Source organism: Piliocolobus tephrosceles, chromosome 15 (assembly GCF_002776525.5).
Source record: "Piliocolobus tephrosceles isolate RC106 chromosome 15, ASM277652v3, whole genome shotgun sequence".
NCBI lineage: Eukaryota > Metazoa > Chordata > Mammalia > Primates > Cercopithecidae > Piliocolobus > Piliocolobus tephrosceles.
Window position 1 is genome coordinate 11,023,612 of NC_045448.1, and position 19,650 is coordinate 11,043,261.

General features: G+C 37.3%; 1 protein-coding gene across 1 annotated transcript in view; it reads right to left on the bottom strand.

Moving 5' to 3' along the window:
• Window positions 1–19,650, bottom strand: part of ROCK2 (Rho associated coiled-coil containing protein kinase 2) — a 172,029-nt gene that overhangs the window by 111,583 nt on the left and 40,796 nt on the right. The gene's annotated exons all lie outside the window — the stretch shown is intronic.

Consider the following 19,650-nt stretch of genomic DNA (forward strand, 5'->3'; position numbering starts at 1 on the left):
GTTCCATATCCAACGGCTTTAACCGGTTTCCTAATCTCTGTCAGAGAATATTAGGACTGACCCACTGACCCTATCATGTTTTCCTGTGTTCTTTCAGCCAATAGAAAAATGTCATTTCAAAACATGTATCTATTATTATTTTTGCTAGTCAGATGTCTCCTTTTCTCTCTTCAAATGGCCAGTCAAATTTCATCAGGTTTTGACTTTAAGAAATACAGCTACACTAAGTTCCCTCTTATTAAACCTGCATTAATGTTGTGCCTAGTGCAGATTAAGAAGATAAAATCCAAAAATAAATGACACCATCCTTACCCTCTGGGAGCTCAGTCTCAAAACTAAATTTCCTCCAAAAACAACAACAGGATGATGCATTGTCTGGATTTCTATTTTTTCTTTACGTTTCTGTATTTCCCATATTTTCTACAATGAACATATATTGAATTTATAATAAAAACAGAAAAAAACTATATACATATAATGGTGGAGGTGAAAAAACTCACCAGAAAGAAACTAAGTCTCAAATTACTCAATGGAAATGCTTGTGAAGGTAGCAGGATTTCTAAAACACTATCACATACATTGTCTCAACACCAAGTAACTCTGTGGAAGGTAGAGGAAACATCCTCAATTTAAAGATGAAGAAACAAATTAAGGCACAGAGAAATTACATTACTTTGATTTCCTCAGGGTCACGCTGTTAGGAAATGACAGTAGCAGCATACAACCTAAATCTTAGGCGGTCCAATAGATTTAACTCATCCTTCTAGTCTCAATGATCAGACTGACACGCTGCTAAAAGAAACAATGGGAGCCTGGGAGGGTAAACAGGGAAGCTAGAGGATTGCAGAAAACGAAACAACAATAAAAAGAAACCTTTAGGGGACTTGGATAGGGGGAAAATATGGGGAAAATTACACACAAAATTTAGAAAGGTAATCCAGGTGGGCGTGGCAACACACACCTGTAATCCCAGCTACTTGGGAGGCTGAGGTGGGAGGATCATTTGAGCCCAGGAGTTTGAGACCAACACGGGCAACATAGTGAGACCTTGTCTCTGAAAAAAGTTTTTTTCTTTAGAAAGGTAATCTACTAATTCTAGAATAACTGTATATACTATGCTTACCACTCGGTTATAGTTCATATTTTTAATTTTCATTCACTAAAAAATGTTAACATTTTATGAAAATATTATTTAATAACAGAAAGGGACAAAGGTGTTAAGAGTAAACTATTAACATTTTTAATAACAAAATGATTTATATCCCACTGATATCTAATACAGACACAAAGCAATCTTGATTCTCTTCAACTAAAAGAAAAAAATACATTTTTAAAAATCCAACTTCCAGGTAAGCTGGGATTGTTAAATTCACACATTAAGCATACCCTCCCATACTCATACACATAAACAACATAACACACACGCACACACACTCCTCCAAAACAGCTGGGCTACTTTTCAAGGATTCTAACACTTGAGCATATTATGGTATTTTTAAGTACCAAATCAATGTATCTTTATTAGTATAATTTTGATATTTCAATAAGTTAAAAATGTAAAATCTGAATCGTTTATATTTTAGATGTTTCTAGATTTATACTCTGTATTACAATTTCAAATCAAAGAAAAGTATATTCATTTGGAAAGCATTATTCCATGCCTCCATTTACCTCGACGGGAAGAAAAATTTAAATTGACAAGGCAATAGCTTCTATTGCAACAGTAAATCTTCCTCAGAGACTTTTCAAACAAATGGAATATTAACACTTCATACTGAAATAAAAGTAACTCTGCATTAAAATCTCCATTTACACATAAGACAAGAGAAGCCTTTCTTTGAAGCAACACTACAACTTGACATTAATAAAATAACGAAATCCTTGCTTCCCCCCATCTTCCCCAAAAGTTCTCTCCAAGTGATGGGATTATGTGAAGATTAAATAATCTGGAAAGTTTATAAATATTTTCCCATAATATGCCCCAGTAGTGTAGAGTCAGAGAGCTTTTTCAGCATTTTTAACATATTTGCTCAACTCAACCATCTTGTTTTTAAAACCATTTTTACAAGACCAAACACTATCACTATTAGGCACTATTAATTTATTTTTATGTAGCATCAATTTTTAATGATACTATGATACTTTAATGTAGGTTGATAATATATACATCTATAAGCTTACATTCTTACTTGAGGCCTTTATGTTTATAACTTTTACAATCAAAATTTACTCTATTTAGTAAAAATAGAAAAAAATTTGGAATTGTTTTCAGATACTAGTGTTTTATGTATATGAAATTAATACTGAGATCCAGTCACTGGGCAAGCTGAGTTAGCTCAGGACTTGATTGAAAGCCCTATGTCTGTGAACTTCCTTGTTGTGCAGTTTCAAATAAACCTTCATAAGTTTTATTTTTTTAAAGTGTCAGTGATTTCAACTGTGATTATTTTCTTTAAGTGACACTAAACCAGACAGTGTGGCACACCCCTGTAATCCCAGCTACTTGAGAGGCTGAAGTGGGAGGATTGCTTGAGCCCAGGAGTTCAAGAGCAGCCTGGGCAACATAGCAAGATCCCATCTCATTTTTTTAAAAAATGATACTAAAACTGAGATTAAAAAATGTTAAAAAGAAATACAAATAAATTCAGGAAAAGACTACAACCAAAATTTTACAGCAATGAAGAAAACTATCTGCCTATTTCCAACTATATAGAAATGACAAGAGAACATTTGAAAATGATAGCCCCACTGAGACTAAACAAAACACTACCACCAATAACAAAATATTCAAAGACCAGAATGAAAAATGCCAAGCAATGGGTATGACCTAAAAGTCACAGAGGTCTATTGGATTTCAGATCAGAAAGCAGCAAGATCAATGACTGATAATTAAAAGGGCCTAAATGAGGTGAGGAATTAAAACCAGACTGATTACTAGAAAACCAGTACCCAAGGTGAAAATCCCCACTCTTAAAATAGGACACTGGAGAGAAAAACAACAATATTTTATTGTCCAAGTTTCATATGAATCTGCATAACCAGTAGGTCAGACACAGCTTTCAATCAAGCCTTGGACTATGCCCACAGGTAGTCCAGTTACATCTCTAAGGTTACCAGCTGAGAAATGTGAATTAGCTCCAATGCAAAATCTAACTTAGGTTGTCTATATGCAAAAAGCATGAGAGAAAGGCAGGGAGAAAAATGTGTTATCCTACTATATTTTTGGAAAAAAAAAAAGTATAAGTCAACACCCAGTTTCCCCTACTATAATTATTATGGGGGGGATATATATATACATAAAATGGTCTATTTTTCTAACTTTTCCTGAACACAGAGCCCTTTTATACTTCAATTGTCAAGAAATGAAGTATTGAACTTGATTTCACTTTCACTATACACTGCTTCTTAGTATCTTGTTGTTGGCCAGGTGCAGTGGCTCATGCCTGTAGTCCCAGCACTTTGGGAGGCCAAGGTGGGCGGAGCACCTGAGGCCAGGAGTTCAAGACCATCCTGGCTAACACAGTGAAATCCTGTCTCTACCAAAAATACAAAAATTAGCCAGGAGTGGTGGCACAAGCCTGAGATCCCAGCTACTCAAGAGGCTGAGGCAGGAGAACCGCTTGAACCCGGGGGGGCGGAGGTTGCAGTGAGCAGAGATCGTGCCATTGCACTCCAGCCTAAGCAACAGAGCAAGACTCCATCTCAAAAAAAAAAAAAAAAAAAAAAACTAAATGTAGTTAAATATCCAAACAAAATGCTTCAAAAAATAAAAATAAAAAGAGATTGGAAATACTTTACCAACCTGGAAAGTCTAAATCGGTAAGCAAAATGATGGAGACACCCTCTTAGGAATTCCAATTGCTAAATGAGGCACAAATTATCCTTTAGCTGAAAATTTTATACATTTATGAGTTGTGAGCACATGCGTAGTATTTAAAGCTATAAAACTGGATAAGATCACCAGAGGAGTGATTATAGATAAACAGAAAAGAATCAAGGACAGAGTCCTGGGATACATCAATATTCAGAGACAAGGGAGAAGAGGCGACTTGAAAGGAACAACTATTTTTTTGAGGAGGGAAATCAAGACCATCATGGTATCTTAGAAGCCAGATGAAGAGTGCAGGAAGAGGGAGAGAACGATAGACAAATGATAAGACTAATGATAGTTAATCTGACTGGTAAGTCAACCTAATTGAGGACTGTGAATTTAGCAACTCAGAGGTTAGCAGTAACTTTTCTAAGGGCTATTTGGATTACAAGTTTACTACTTCCAAATCACTGTTCACCACTTTCTTAGTACTACTATTTTAAATACTGTATTAAAAAAAAAAAACTCAACATTTATAGACTGTAAATAATACCTAGCATTCAGCATGACCATAAATTATGTACCTTATTCTTTACAGCCTACTTACCAAAAACTTTATACAGGTTAATATTAACCAAGGAAACTGTCTTAATTACTTTGCACCATGCATTGTGCAAAGCACTATACATGCACTTAACATTTTATTCTTCACAGCATATAAATTAATACTAGTGTCATATCTACATTAGTAGGCACAGAAACTGAAGCTTAAAGAGGTTAAACAATGTGCCCAAGCCAAAATAGCTTATATGTAACAGAATTAAAATTTTATGATGCTCTTATAAACAATATTGAACTTAAAGTTAATAAAATAATAAACTTAATAAGCTAGTAAAGTTATTCCTCTAAAAGAATACTAAAGAACAAACATGTTTTAAAGTCAAGACAACCAAAGAAACAGTTGGTTACAGAGCATAGGAAGCATGTTTCTGTGTATCTGCTGTACAGATTAGTGGCCAGGAAATGTTATTTAAATGAATTTGTAACGCATTTCCTCCGTTTGCTATTTCAATTCCAAACACAAATATGTAACTAAAATAGTTGATATGGTTTGGATTTTTGTGTCCCTGCCCAAATCTCAAGTCAAATTGTAATCCCCAGTGTTGGAGGAGGGGCTTGGTGGACTGATCACAGGGGCAGACTTTTCCCTGTTCTCATGATAGTGAGGGAGTACTCATGAGATCCGGTTTAAAAGTGTGTAGCACCTCCCCCTTCTCCCTGTATGCCTGCTTCCCTTTGCTTTCTGTCATGATTATAAGTTTCCTGAGGCCTCCCCAGTAATGCTTCCTGTACAGCCTAGGGAACTGTGAGTCAATTAAACCTCTTTTCTTTATAAATTACCCAGTCTCAGGGTAATGAGCCAACAAATACACAGATGTGTTTTATAAAGAGATAATAAAGTAAAGGAAATCTAGAAGTTAAGAAACCCGGGTTATACCATCACGGTTCTGCCATTTAGTGGCAACTTAATTGAGGACTGAGAATTTAGCAACTCAGAGGTTAGCAGCAACTTTGAGGAGAGAAACTTTGATACAGGAAAAGATAAAATTGTGTGACCCTACACAAGTAATTTCACCTAATTTCTAGGGCACTCATTTGTATAAAAGAGCTCATCGCCTATAAAATCATTATGGTGAGCAGTTCTTTAAAAATTGGCTATTTAAATAGTTAAAGGAAATCCTGACATAAGGAAAGACACTTTCCTAGGGCAAAGGCAGGAGCAATAAGAATGTTTTTATGACTTTTCCTTGAGCCTGAGGCTCCAACATGGCTCAGCATGGCAAGACAGGACCAGTATTATTAATTTTTCCTTTTTGCCTCACATGCCAATATGGCTTGGCAGAGTACTCTTCCTGATTTTGCCTTTCTTCAAAATTTTGAGTTTGATATTCTGTTCATAATGTCTTTGCATTAATTTTTTAAAATACTACATTAAAATATCTTGATTACTGTGGTTTTTTAGGGTTCTCCCTTAAATTTTGTTCCAAGTGCCTGAATGGCTTCACTCTAACCTCAGCCCTGGTCCTAAAAAGAGAACGAACCTTTACAATGAGAGAGGCATTAACGATAGCATATTTTGATTTTAAAAGAATGTGCGGGCCGGGCACGATGACTCGCACCTGTAATCCCAGCACTTTGGGAGGCCGAGGCGGGTGGATCAAGAGGTGAGGAGATCCAGACCATCCTGGCTAACAAGGTGAAACTCCATCTCTATTAAAAACACAAAAAATTAGCCAGGCGTGGTGGCAAACACCTGTAGTCCCAGCTACTCGGAAGGCTGAGGCAGGAGCATGGCGTGAACCCGGGAGGTGGAGCTAGCAGTGAGCTGAGATCGCACCACTGCATCTGGCCTGGGTGACAGAGTGAGACTCCCATATAAAAACAAAAAAAAGAAGAAGAAAGAATGTGCAAAAAATAACATTATTGATTTGATCAAAGTTTTAGAATTAAATGTAAAGTTGGTAATTGTTCTAATGGTGATAGTGCTGCTGTGCTGATAATAAAGCAGCTGCTATTTGCAGAGTACTTGGATAGACATGATGCCAAACACTTTGTATAACATCTCCTTATTTAATTGTCCTAGCAGACTGTGGAATCACAGGGTATTAATTATATGGTGGAATTATATGGTGTTAATTATATGGTCTTAATATCACCATATTTTTTAGTTGAGGAAATTTGGCTTGGAGAACTTAAACCATTTCCCAGAACGGCACAGCTAAGAAACAGTAGGGTTGGTATCGGGCCCAATGCTGCTTTCAGCAATTACTGGTATTTTTAAAATTAAATTCTAATTTTTTTCTTCTAAAATATTAAGTTGACAGTAAGATATGAATCAAATTACATTCATAATGTAATACATTGTTTTATTATTTTATTTATGTAATACATAAGGTAATACATTGTTTAGAAACACATGAATAAAATTAAGATCAAATTATACTTGTATCACTATTTTTTTTGAGATGGAGCCTTGCTCTGTTGCCCAGGCTGGAGTGCAGTGGCATGATGTCAGCTCACCGCAACCTCCACCTCCACCTCCTCCTCTACCTCAAGTGATTCTTGTGCCTGAGCCTCCAGAGGCGCTGGGACTACAGGTGCACGCCACTATGCTCGGCTACTTTTTTGCATTTTTAGTAGAGATGGGGTTTCATCATGTTGCCCAGGTTGGTCTCGAACTCCTGAACTCAGGTGATCCACCAGCCTCGGCCTCCCAAAGTGCTAGGATTACAGGTGTGAGCCACTGCGCCCAGCCTGTATTACCAGATTTCTTATGGTTTATAAATCAACAATTTTATCTCTTCCTCTATTAAAAAAAGTTTTTCTCCTCAAAAATTACATACGGTGTTACCTGAAACTCCCTATAAAACAGAAAACAGGCAATTTAAACACCTCTCTATTATAAAATATTAGAAAAAGTAATGCATCATCGTTCTGAATCCTATTCTTAATTTAATATTGGTATTCAACCGAGAAACTACTGGCCAGATAAAATTAGAGTTGTTATTCTGGTTGTAAGCAAGTCAGACTTTTTAAAAAGTATTTTCCATATTTGTAACTTGTACAGTTAAATATCATACATAGACTTTAGGGCAAAAAAAAAAAATCTCATCCAGGATATAACACATACATACAAGAAAAATACCCCAAAAGGCCTGCTGGTTTTATGTTTTATTAATTTTCCTATTTGGTGCTCATGGTACACCGAATAATTATATGGCTTCAATATTTTGATATTCATAATATCGTTCAGCAGCCGTACTCTAAATACACTGGTGGCAGGATCTGTTTATATAGTGCTCCATTACAGACACTCCAGGGAAGACCAGACTATCTTAACACAAGGCCTGGCACGGTGGCTCACACCTGTAATCCCAACAATTTGGGAGGCCGAGGCGGGTGGATCACCTGAGGTCAGGAGTTTGACACCTGCCTGGCCAACATGGTGAAACCCTGTCTCTACTAAAAATACAAAGATTAGCCAGGCGTGGTGGCACACACCTGTAATACCAGCTACTTGGAAGGCCGAGGCAGGACAATCACTTGAACCCAAGAGGCGGAGCTTGCAGTGAGCCAAGATCAGAATGCTGGAGATGACAATGGCCAATTAAATTACAAAGCAACATTTGTCTGTAATATATTTGTGGATATAGTTAAGTAGATAGATATCTAACTAAGCCACTCTGAATATACAGCTATTCCAGTATTTTTAAAATTTTGAAAAGATACAACAAACAAAGTTTTGTTTATTAGAAAGTAAAACAATTTGGTCATATTCACACTTAATGACAAGAAACAGTCTTCCACGCCTGTTTCTAGTCAATTGTCAAATAAACAGAACCTTCTTTTTCCTTTTCTAACAAGAAGTTTGTCTGTATGGTTTCCACCCCTAAGAACCTAAATATAGAAAATCATTTTTCTACAATTGTGAAGTTAAATTTCTGCTTCATCTCCAAACAATATCAATCACTCAATAAATGTTAGCTATTATTGCCACTATTTTCAATATCACCTAAATACACAATATGCATTTAAAGATCATGTAATTTAGGATATGGAGAGCTGGAAGGTTTTTTAACTTTAACGTCTAAACCTATTAGCACATTTTTTATACTAACAGAACCAAAAACAGTTCCATCACTAACGTAATGTGTTCCATAAAGAAAATTATTTTACTCCTTTAAACCTCATTTTGACATCTATGCAATACAACATCTAAGTCTCAGGGCTAGTGTGACAACTAGTGAAAGACTGTGATACCAAATCAAACAAAGGTTAGGTACTAGTCACTTTAACTCCTTTTGTTATGAGTGTACTCATGTTTTAATCAATTTTAAAAGCTCTTTCACTCCCAAGTAATTTTCAATCTTATTTTAAGTTTATACAGCTTAACATTTTATTTAAGCCAGTTAAAATCTGGGAAAGATTAGATATAACACAAAAGTGCTTGGACCAGCATTATTTATAATAGCAAGAAACTCAAAGCAACCTAAAAATCTGGAACAGAAAAACTAAGTAAATTTTACTAAAGCTTGTTAAAGTTATATTAAGCAATCATTAAAAATAATGGTTACAAAGACTAGGAAGGAATTAGTATTTTTAAAAAATTAATGTTTAAAAACTGCAGAATAAAAATTAAATGTATGATAATTCTACTTAAGGGAAATATGTATATGAAATTTTTGAATGGAAAGCAACAAACAGAATAACTATCATACCATGATGAAATTATATGGTTTTATTCGTTTCTTAAATTTCTGGTGGTGAAATTTTGTATTAAATAACTCATAATAAAATAAAGCAAATCTAAGTAAACAAGATCTAAGGTATTACAGAAGACAGTCTTAATACATTTAGACTTTTTAAAAAATTACTCATTTATTATCCATAGCTCCATATCTCTACTGAAACAGAGGCTATTTTAAATCCCAATGCATTTCACTATTCGCTGCCTCCTACAAGTCATATGTTGTGTTTTTTCTTTCTCTCTTCTCTGAACTGGGATCTTAACAGGGATTAATAGATTAATTTGAGAAAAACTAACTTTTTTTTCCCATCCAAGAACAACGGAGGTCTCTCTGTCTATTTAAAATTTCTATTTCTTTCAGCAAAGTGATAATCACATCTATTCTAAGTACATCTTGTTAAGCCTACTGCTAAGTATTTTACCTTTTTGTGGCTGTTACCACATTGTATTAGGTCGGCCATGTGGAGGACACAGAGCTCTCTGAGTACCTTTATGAACAAAATTTTTTCAAGTTTCTGAGAGAAATGTTCAAAATATCCCATTTCTTTCTAATTAATGATGCTTAAACATACATTAGGTAATTAAAAGCAAATGTAATTTCCCTAAAACTGTTAAAAACTTGTACATAAAAACAAAAACTTCATGAAAAACATAGGTGGGGTGGTGATTAGAAGGTCAGGATGAGGTGACATTCTGGAAAATTCTGTTTCTTGACCTGGCTGCTGATTATATATGGGTTCTCAGATTGTAAAATTTTATCAAGCTGTATACATACAATATACATACTTTTCTGTGAGGGTATATATAGACATATATTTACAAAGAATGTTTTGGATGCATTGGATAATAATGAACTTATTGACAAGATAAAAATAGCACAAGAGGTCTGGCACAGTGGCCTGTAATCCCAACACTCTGGGATGCCATGGCAGGCAGATTACCTGAGGTCAGGAGTTCGAGACCAGCCTGACCAATATGGTGAGACCCTGTCTCTACTAAAAATATAAAAATTAGTCAGGCATGGTGGTGCTAGCCTATAGTCCCAGCTACTTGTGAGGCTGAGGCAAGAGCATCACTTGAGCCTGGGAGGCAGAGGTAGCAGTGAGCCAAGATTGTGCCATTGCACTCCAGCCTGAGCAACAGAGTTAGACCCCATCCCCCACCCCCAAAAAAAAGAAGAAGAAAAAAAAAAAAAACGGCAAATGAACTTTAAAACCTGTTTGCCATCATTGTGCTTAGACATTTTCACATACCTTTTCTAATGTATTGTATCTCCTCAATCAGGGAGGACATACGAGTAAGAAACCCATCCTCAAGTCTGCTACATTTCAATCAGAGTTTTTTTATTACAGAGACTTATCCTCCAAACACTTTTAAAGCTTATTTGTGTTCAAAGTGCTGGGAGGGAGCAGGTTATGAGAAGTCACACAACCTTATACTTTGGATCCCATCTTCCATGTAATGGAAAAGATATTTCTTATAACCCTTAAAAACGAGTCAGCAATTTTGAGTGAGAAGAGGAGAGCTGCCCTGCTGGGGAATCTGAGAGGGAGTTAAAGGAATTTCAAACACAAAACTATCTTTCCCTATTGTCAGAATTTTATATATCACTATAGTTATTATAAATATGTTTTAAAACTACAGAGATTTTAAAATCTCATTTTATATTCCACATTAAAAAATCACTGGAGGCCGGATGCAGCGGCTCACACCTGTAATTCCAGCACTTTGGGAGGCCCAGGTGGGCAGATCATGAAGTCAGGAGTTCAAGGTCAGCCTGAGCAACATGGCTAAACCCCGTCTCTACTAAAAAATATATATATATATAAATTAGCCAGGTGCGGTGGCACACACCTGTAATCCCAGCTACTCAGGAGGCTGAGGCAGGAGAAACGTCTGAACCCAGGAGGTAGAGGTTGCAGTGAGTCGAGATCGCACCACTGCACTCCAGCCTGGGTGACAGAGCAAGACTCCATCTCAAAAAAAAAAAAAAAAAAAAAATCACTGGAAATATCTGAACATCAAATCATTATATCCACAGACATAATCTTCAATTTTCCAGTCAAATATTAATCAAATCTAAACAATGAACTTTTTAAAGCACAACCAAGTACTTTTATAAACCAAGTTCCCATGAAAAATCAAAGGGCAAAAATGTGTGCCCACAGATCACGTTAGGAAATTAACATTCATTGAGTGCACACTGTGTGCAAAAGAAAGTCACTTTCTCATTCAATTCTCATAAAAGCCCCACTAGAAAAAAAAATGGGAGAAGCGCTTTGAGGCAGAGTCACTTAGGGATACAGCAGAGGCAGAAGCTGCAACGAGGAGCAGGTCTTTCTGCTATTCATACAACTACCACTAAGAACTACGAAAGAACACAGCAAGAAGAAAATAGTTGCTGATGGTTGTTTTAAAGTACGCAGTCTTCTCTTTTCTTCTTCTAACTAGATCTGTAACTATGCAGAATGAGTAGCCAACCTAATTTTCATGGAAAAGTAAAAATGTTCTTCTCAACAGAAACCAGAGAAGCAAGGCACAACTCATCCTTACCCAGGAGGCAACAATTCTCTCATACCTCTCAGGAAACTTTTTTAAGTGAACACTTAAAAAATCAGAAAACATTTTAATAACCTTTTAAATATCTGTCCTGTCTCTTTTGTCCCCTGTATGTGCCCTCCCCTACAAATAAAGAATGATGAGCAAGTCTTGGAAAAGGAATCTAATTCACAGTTTTGGGGGTCTATTTCATATTTTGGTAGCCTATAAATTCTTATTTGTCACAGGAAAGGTCCCACTGATAAAAAAATTTGACAACTAATAGGTAAATCTACAGTTTCTAAAGGCTAATTACCAACTAGACCATTTCCTCCGTAACTCTGCATATTGCTTCTTCATTTCTGGCAATGACAGCACCTTGGGTAGGAATAATAATTTATCAATCAATTTTGATACACATTAGCAACTATGGGTTTTTTGGGGTTTTTCTGAGACGCAGTTTCAATCTTGTTGCCCAGGCTAGAGTGCAACGGCGTGATCTCAGCTCACTGCAATCTCCACCCTCCCCGGTTCAAGAGATTCTCCTGCCTCAGCTCCCAACTAGCTGGGATTACAGGCACCCGCCACCACGCCTGGCTTATTTTTGCACTTTTAGTAGAGATAGGTTTTCACCATGTTGACTAGGCTGGTCTTGAACTCCAGATCTCAGGTGATCCACCTGCCTTGGCCTCCCAAAGTGCTGGGATTACAGGCACGAGCCACCGCGCCTGGCCAGCAACTATGGTTTAAAAGAAATACAAAATTACTCAAAGACACTGAACCTAAATTGCCACAAATAGCCATAATTTTTCTTACACTCAAAATAGAAAAGGCAGCAAAGTCGACAAAAATCTAGACTTTATTCTTTGAATCATCTTGTAGGCTTAATAACCCCATTTCTACAAAATAGTACACTGTGATCCAGTACCCTTATTTCCAAGTATCCACCAGATACCCAAAAGACCCAAGAAGTCTCCTAAGTTGAGTGGACCTATGCAATGAGAGTGTAAAATGACCTACTAAGGTGCAAAAAAAAAAAGTATCACTGATGAGCAGAATTAGAAAGTGAGTATTGTGATTTAGTAACTACAGCCACTAACGTATTATGCTTCTTCCATTTGTATCTATACCTCCTTGTGAAATTTCAGGAGGAAAGAAAAACCTATGATGGTTCTCAAAACCTGGTAGCAAAATAAACTGAACTTAGAACCTAATCTTCAAATCACTGCAACAACATTAAGCCAAAATTGTAAAAAGCAATAAAGCATATGTCATTTAGGGGGGAAAGAAAAAGTTTGTAGCATTAATGAAGTAGTATTTATAAAAATCTTATGTTTATAAAATTATACTTTAAAAACTTCTATTTTATGTATATTTTGTAATTTACATATTTTAATACTATAGTCCATGTATACAAATTATAAATAAAATATATTTGGAGATATTCTCAAAATTTTTTCGACGATGGGATACAAGATTAAAACTTTGGAGGTCATAAATTCCTTAAAGGTAAGGAATTTTTTTATCTTCCTTGAAAGTAAAAACTTATTTTCTATATTCCAAGCATAGTACATATACTCAAAAAACTGTTGTGTAAACAGCCAGCATCTTGGTATCAACATAACCAAAACTAAATCAGGCATCTTCTCATTCAAATCTTACCTACTCTGCTGGGCATGGTGGCTCATGCCTATAATCCTAGCACTTTGGGAGGCCGAGGCGGGCGGATCACCTGATGTCAGGGGTTTCAGACTAGCCTGGCCTACATGGTGAAACCTCGTCTCTACTAAAAATACAAAAAAGTAGCCAAGCAAGGTGGCAGGCCCCTGTAATTTCAGCTACTTGGGAGGCTGAGGGAGGAGAATTGCTTGAACCTGGGAGGTGGAGGTTGCAGTGGGCCAAAATCGCGCCATTGCACTCCAGCCTGGGCAACAAGAGTGAAACTCCGTCTCAAAAAAAAATTTAAAAAAAAATCTTACCTACTCTACATCTAATAACCAATGTCATTCTATGTAACTCAGGTTCAGAATTCCTTTCCCTTGTCCCTTACTTCAAGTCATTCCCTCTGTACTGCTGATACTTCCTCTAAGGTCTCACAGTTGGCTCCCTTCTCCACTTCATTCTCTATTATGGTTTCAGATTCTCATTATTTTCTACTCACTAACTCGTTTCCCTGCCTCTAATCTCCCTCTGCTCCAGTACATCTCCATTCTACTGCTGAGTAATCTTTTTGAAATATAAAGCTATACATTTTATGCTCTTCTTAATATTTAAATTTGTGTGTGTTTCGGGGGGTGTTTTTGTTGTTGTTTTCTTTTGAGACAGAGTCTCACTCTGTCGCCCAGGCTGGAGTGCAGTGGTACGGTCTGGTTCATTGCAACCTCCGCCTCCCGGATTCAAGTGATTCTCTTCCCTCACCCTCCCAAGTAGCTGGGATTACAGGCACCCTTAACATTATTCCATACCTTCCAAATGCCTAGAAAATCAAGTCTCAACTAGCATTTGGAATATTTTGCCAATCAACCTTCTCCAATCTGACTTTCTACTATTTACCACCCTTCTTTCACATGTGCTCTAGATTTGTATTGTCCAATAGAGAAGGCACTAGTTACATCTGGCTACCAAGCACTTGAAATGTGGTTAGCCTGAACAGGGATGCTCTGGTAAATGTAAAATACACATTGGATTTCAAAGACTTAGTACTAATAAACAAGAATATGAAATAACTCTTTTAATAACTTGTTAATAATTTTAAAATATTGATTACATGTTAAAATAATACTTTGCTATACTGGGTTAAATGAAATATTTATTGAAATTAATTTCATCTGTTTCCACTTTTTAAAATGAGGCTTCTGGAAAATTTTAAATTAAATATGTGGCTCACAATATATATCTATTGAGCAGTATCCATTGGAAAGTTTGGACCACCCAAACTTTCATCTTTCACCTTGGTCTTTCTATTTCCATCACTTTCCTCACAGTCTTTGACCACAGAACATTCAACAATCATTCATTTGCTGAGGGATAGCCATATACCATGGCCGAGTGCTAAGCATTAAAATAAAAAAACAAAAAAGTTAAAGTTCTTGAGTCATCTCTACTTGATCAAATTTATATCTATTCTTCAAAGATCAGTTCAGATAAAACTTACTTCTGTGAAATCTTCAGGATCCTCCAGGATAAAAATCTCTCCTTCCTAACTCCTACACATTACATGTTCTTCAAAGATTTCACTTTATCCTTATAGAAGTTATTTTTGTACACAGCTTGTCTCACATCTATTAGCTGTAAATTCCTCAAGTGCAGAATTCAAATCTTGCTTCTTACCTGAGAACTTGCACAAGCCTTCATCACCAAATCTATCCACATTCCTGCATCTGTGCCCACACATTTTACTTTCTTTCCTGCTATTATGGATGTACAGTCCTAGCTACAGCTAATCCCTCCACCTACACACTAAATCTCCCATTCCCTCTTGCTCATTAACACCACAACAGCAGTTCTCTGTCTCCCCATCTCCTGTGATCTCTTCATTTCTTCTCACCGCCTTCTCTACTTGATTATTGCCATTGGCATGGAAACATGTCATTATTTCTCTTACCCTTAAGAAAATAAAATCTCTTGACCCAACCTCCCATACAGCTGCCATTTCATTTCAATCTTTTTCTTCACAGAAAAATGTCTTGGAAGAGATACCTATTCTAGCTGTCTTAAGTTTTTCTCCTCCCATTCCCTTTACGATTCACTACAATTAGTTCTCCCCCGACTAACAGCCATCATCACACTGCCTAAACTTTTCTTTTCAAGCTTATCAGTGACCTACATGTTGCTAATCCAATGATCATGTCTCAGTTCACATCTTACTTGACCTATAAACATCTTTAGACAGTCCTTCACCATTTTTTTCAAAATAACAGGTCAAGGTTTGGTCAGGATTGCCCTGACCTATTATTTTCAAAAACTTGAAAACTTTTTCTACTTTGCTTTGATGAAAACCCATTTAAATTGTTTATCACATTATTTCTCTGGTTGACCTTTCTTAGTATCCTTTATTGGTTTTCTCCTGTCTTTGGGCCTCTTCTCTCTTAAATTCACTCACTCCCTGAACTCCATCTTGTCTTGTGTCTTTAAATATGTGCTGATGGCTCCTAAATTTAATATCTCTATTCCAACTAAAATCCTGCATTCAAGACCCATATATCTATTTGCTGTTTATCAGCTTTTTCTGAATGTCTGGTAAGTATTTCAAACAATAATGTCCAAAACTATGCCCTACCCCTTCCTTTTCCTACTACAACCACTTCCCTCCTTCAGTCTTTCACATCTCTATTCATGCCAATTCCATCCTTGCAAATACTCAGGCCAATAATGTTAATATTCAAATTTGACTGCTTTTTCTCTCTCAAGAGCTGGAATCCTAACACTTACAAATCTGGTCAGGACTGCTTTCAAAACGAATCCAGAACTCCACGAGATTTCACCACCTTTACAAACCACCAACATTTTGCTGGAATCACTGCGAATGTCTGCCATTAGGTCTTCTTACTTCCAACTTTGCCTTCTGTTTCTTCTTAGAATATTTTCCATGGAACACAGAGAATGATGCTGTCACTCCTCTGTTCAAAACCTCCAATGGCTTCCCATTTCATTGAGAGTAAAGCACAATTCCCAGCCTCTGAGTCTATCATCTGCTCGCATCCACCTAGTTATTAACTCTCAAACCTCCCTTCCCATTACTTTCTGTCTCACTCACTGTGCTTCTGCCACACTGGCTTTCTAAAGGTTTCAAAATTACAAAAGGTACCCTACACAAGAAGTACGAATGGTGTAGGAAGATAGCTCAGTGGCAGACAGGACACTAACAAGGAGGGAAAACTGAGCAGCACCACAGCCTTACAGAGTTGGGAGACTGACTAAATATGAGGAATTCAGCCAATTAGTATGTAATAACTGAACCAGGCTCATACTACTGATAGAATGAACACAAATATGGGGGCGGAGGGTTGGGCACACTACAATGAACTCATGGTGTTAAGCTGGAACTAGAGGTATGAATATGAATTAACAGATTTCAATATATAAAGCATACAGGGGGCCAGGTGTGGTGGCTCACGCCTGTAATCCCAACACTTTGGGAGGCCGAGGAGGGCGCAACAACCAAGGTCAGGAGTTCGAGACCAGCCTGGCCAGCATGGTGACAACCCTGTCTTTACTAAAAATACAAAAATTGGCTAGGCGTGGTGGCACACGCCTGTAGTCCCAACTACTTGGGAGGCTGAGACAAGAGAATTGCTTGAACCTGGGAGGCAGAGGTTGCAGTGAGCCGAGATCATGCCACTGCACTCCAGTCTGGGCAACAGAGTGAGACTCTGTCTCAAAAATAAAAAAGTTAAAAAAAAAAGACGAATACAGAAATATAGATGTAGATAAATGTGTGTGTGGGTGTACACACCCACACACACGTGCTTCCTGGATGTGACCACTGAAAGGGCCTGGTGTACAATAGATACTCCCATAGCAACGAGCTCATCTAGCACTCAGAGCTTGGTTTTAAAATACTACTCTTCACTAAAGGGAACTAGGGCTCCTTGGAGAAATGCTGATTCTAGGCTGGAGTAGGAAAATTGTAAGATGAGCTTGTAGCATCTCGTGCCAAAAAGGAAGGAAGTGCACAGGTGATAAAATGGCACAGAGCTATACATACACAATGTATCGATGTCAATGTCCTCGTTTTGAGAATAAGCTACAGTTATGTAAGACATAAACACTATGGGAAATGGGGTACACAGGACCATTCTGTACTATTTTTGCAAACTTCCTATGAATTTATAATTATTTCAAGAAAAAAGTTTAAAAATAAGTGAAGTGTACAAGGACTGATGGTGACTTGTCAAGAGGACATATAAGCCAGTATGAAAGGGCTCCCAGTGGCAAATTTGGAAGAATTTCTACAAAATAAATGGCTTGTAATCATCAAAACTGTCAAGAGCATGAGAGTCAAGAAAGACTGCGGAACTGTTCCAGACTAAAGGAGATTCGAGGGCCACGAAAGCTGGATGAATATACGATCCTGGGTCAGATTCTTTTTCTATGAAGAACATTATTTGGACAGTTGACAAATCAAATGTTTCATGTATGCAGTAAGTTTATAAAAATTGTTTCAAAATAAGAAGTTTTTTAAAAACCACAAAAGGCATGTTCCTGACTCAGGGACTTTGGATTCACTATTTCCTTCTATCAGAAATGCTCACACCCTATCTCTGCACCACTTGGTGGTAGCTCTCCACCAAGTCTTCATTTAAAAGTCATCTTTTCTGGGAGAACTTATTATAATACATAAACTTTAAAAATTCTGTATTTCATATTATCTTTGTTTTACCTTCTTTCTCCTTACCACTTATCACTATCTTACAAACAAATTATTATCTAGCTCCTTATTAAAATGCAAACTGATAGGGAGGGAAATTTGTATCTGCTTTGTTCACTGCCTAAACCAGTGGTTGGCATGCCGTAGTTACTAAATATTCATTAAATGACTGAGCGCACATAAAATCATTTGAACACAAGGGATTTAAGAATCAACTGCGAAATAAGTTCACTTTCTCAATCAAGGTAAAAGGAATACAGAAACAGGTAAAAGAACTCCGCTGCTAACTTGATAGCTCTGGGATATCATTTCAACAAATATGTCTACAGCATAAATGAATGAGCTAATGTCCTTGCCCTAAGGAGCTTAGTGAACAAACTTATTTCCATCAGCAAGCAAAGCCATAATACTGCAGCCAGCTAATACAGCAAGAAAATACCTACCAACACCATGTGGGAAGTACAGTATAAACAATCCAAATGCTGACAGACAGGAATTAACTACAGCAGACCTGCTTGAAAAATATGGGAAGATACAGAAAGCAGGTTTTCTTGGGGGAAAAAAGAGTGACATCAAACTAATATTTTAATAAAGTCAGTGGTATAAACCAACAGGCATATGTAACTGAGGTCTCGATATTTTATTACCACGTTTCCCTGAAAAACTACCAACAACAATGGTTTCCATTAATCTACAGTATTATAAAATGTACTGAATGGTTTGTACTTTTTTAAAAAAGTATAATTCAAAAATCTAAAGATGATCTTATGGGGCCGGGCAGGATGGCTCACGCCTGTAATCCCAGCACTTTGGGAGGCCGAGGCGGGCAGATCACGAGGTCAGGAGATCGAGACCATCCTGGCTAACACGGTGAAACCCCATCTCTACTAAAAATACAAAATATTAGTCGGGTGTGTTGGCGGGCGCCTGTAGTCCCAGCTACTCGGGAAGCTGAAGAATGGTGTGAATCTGGGAGGCGGACCTTGCAGTGAGCCCAGATCGCGCCACTGCACTCCAGCCTGGGCGACAGAGCAAGATTCCATCTCAAAAAAAAAAAGATGATCTTGTGGTTTCTACCCATGAAGCAGTCAAATCAGTAGCATCTCATTTTATGAATGCTTTTTTCTCCTGTGTACCAGGTAATAAAGCTGACCTTCCTCTCTTGCATAATTGTCACCGAAATGACAGAAAATATTATCTTCTTGTTTGTTTCTGAGACAGAGTCTCACTCTGTCACCAGGCTGGAGCGCAGTGGCACAATATCAGCTCACGGCAACCTCCTCCTCCAAGGTTCAAGCGATTCTCCTGCCTCAGCCTCCCGAGTAGATGGGACTACAGGCGCGTGCCACCACGCCCAGCTAATTTTTGTATTTTTGGTAGAGTCGGGGTTTCACCATGTTGTCCAGGATGGTCTCGATCTCTCGACCTCATGATCAGCCCGCCTCAGCCTCCCAAAATGCTGGGATTACAGGCGTGAGCCACCACACCCAGCCAGAAAACATTATCTTAAAGAAACTTCTAAATAACAAACATATCTGAATCTAAACCAACACTTCTGAAAATGAAACATACCAAAAACACTGTATACACTCAGCCCTCCATATCTGTGGTTTCTGAAGCCAT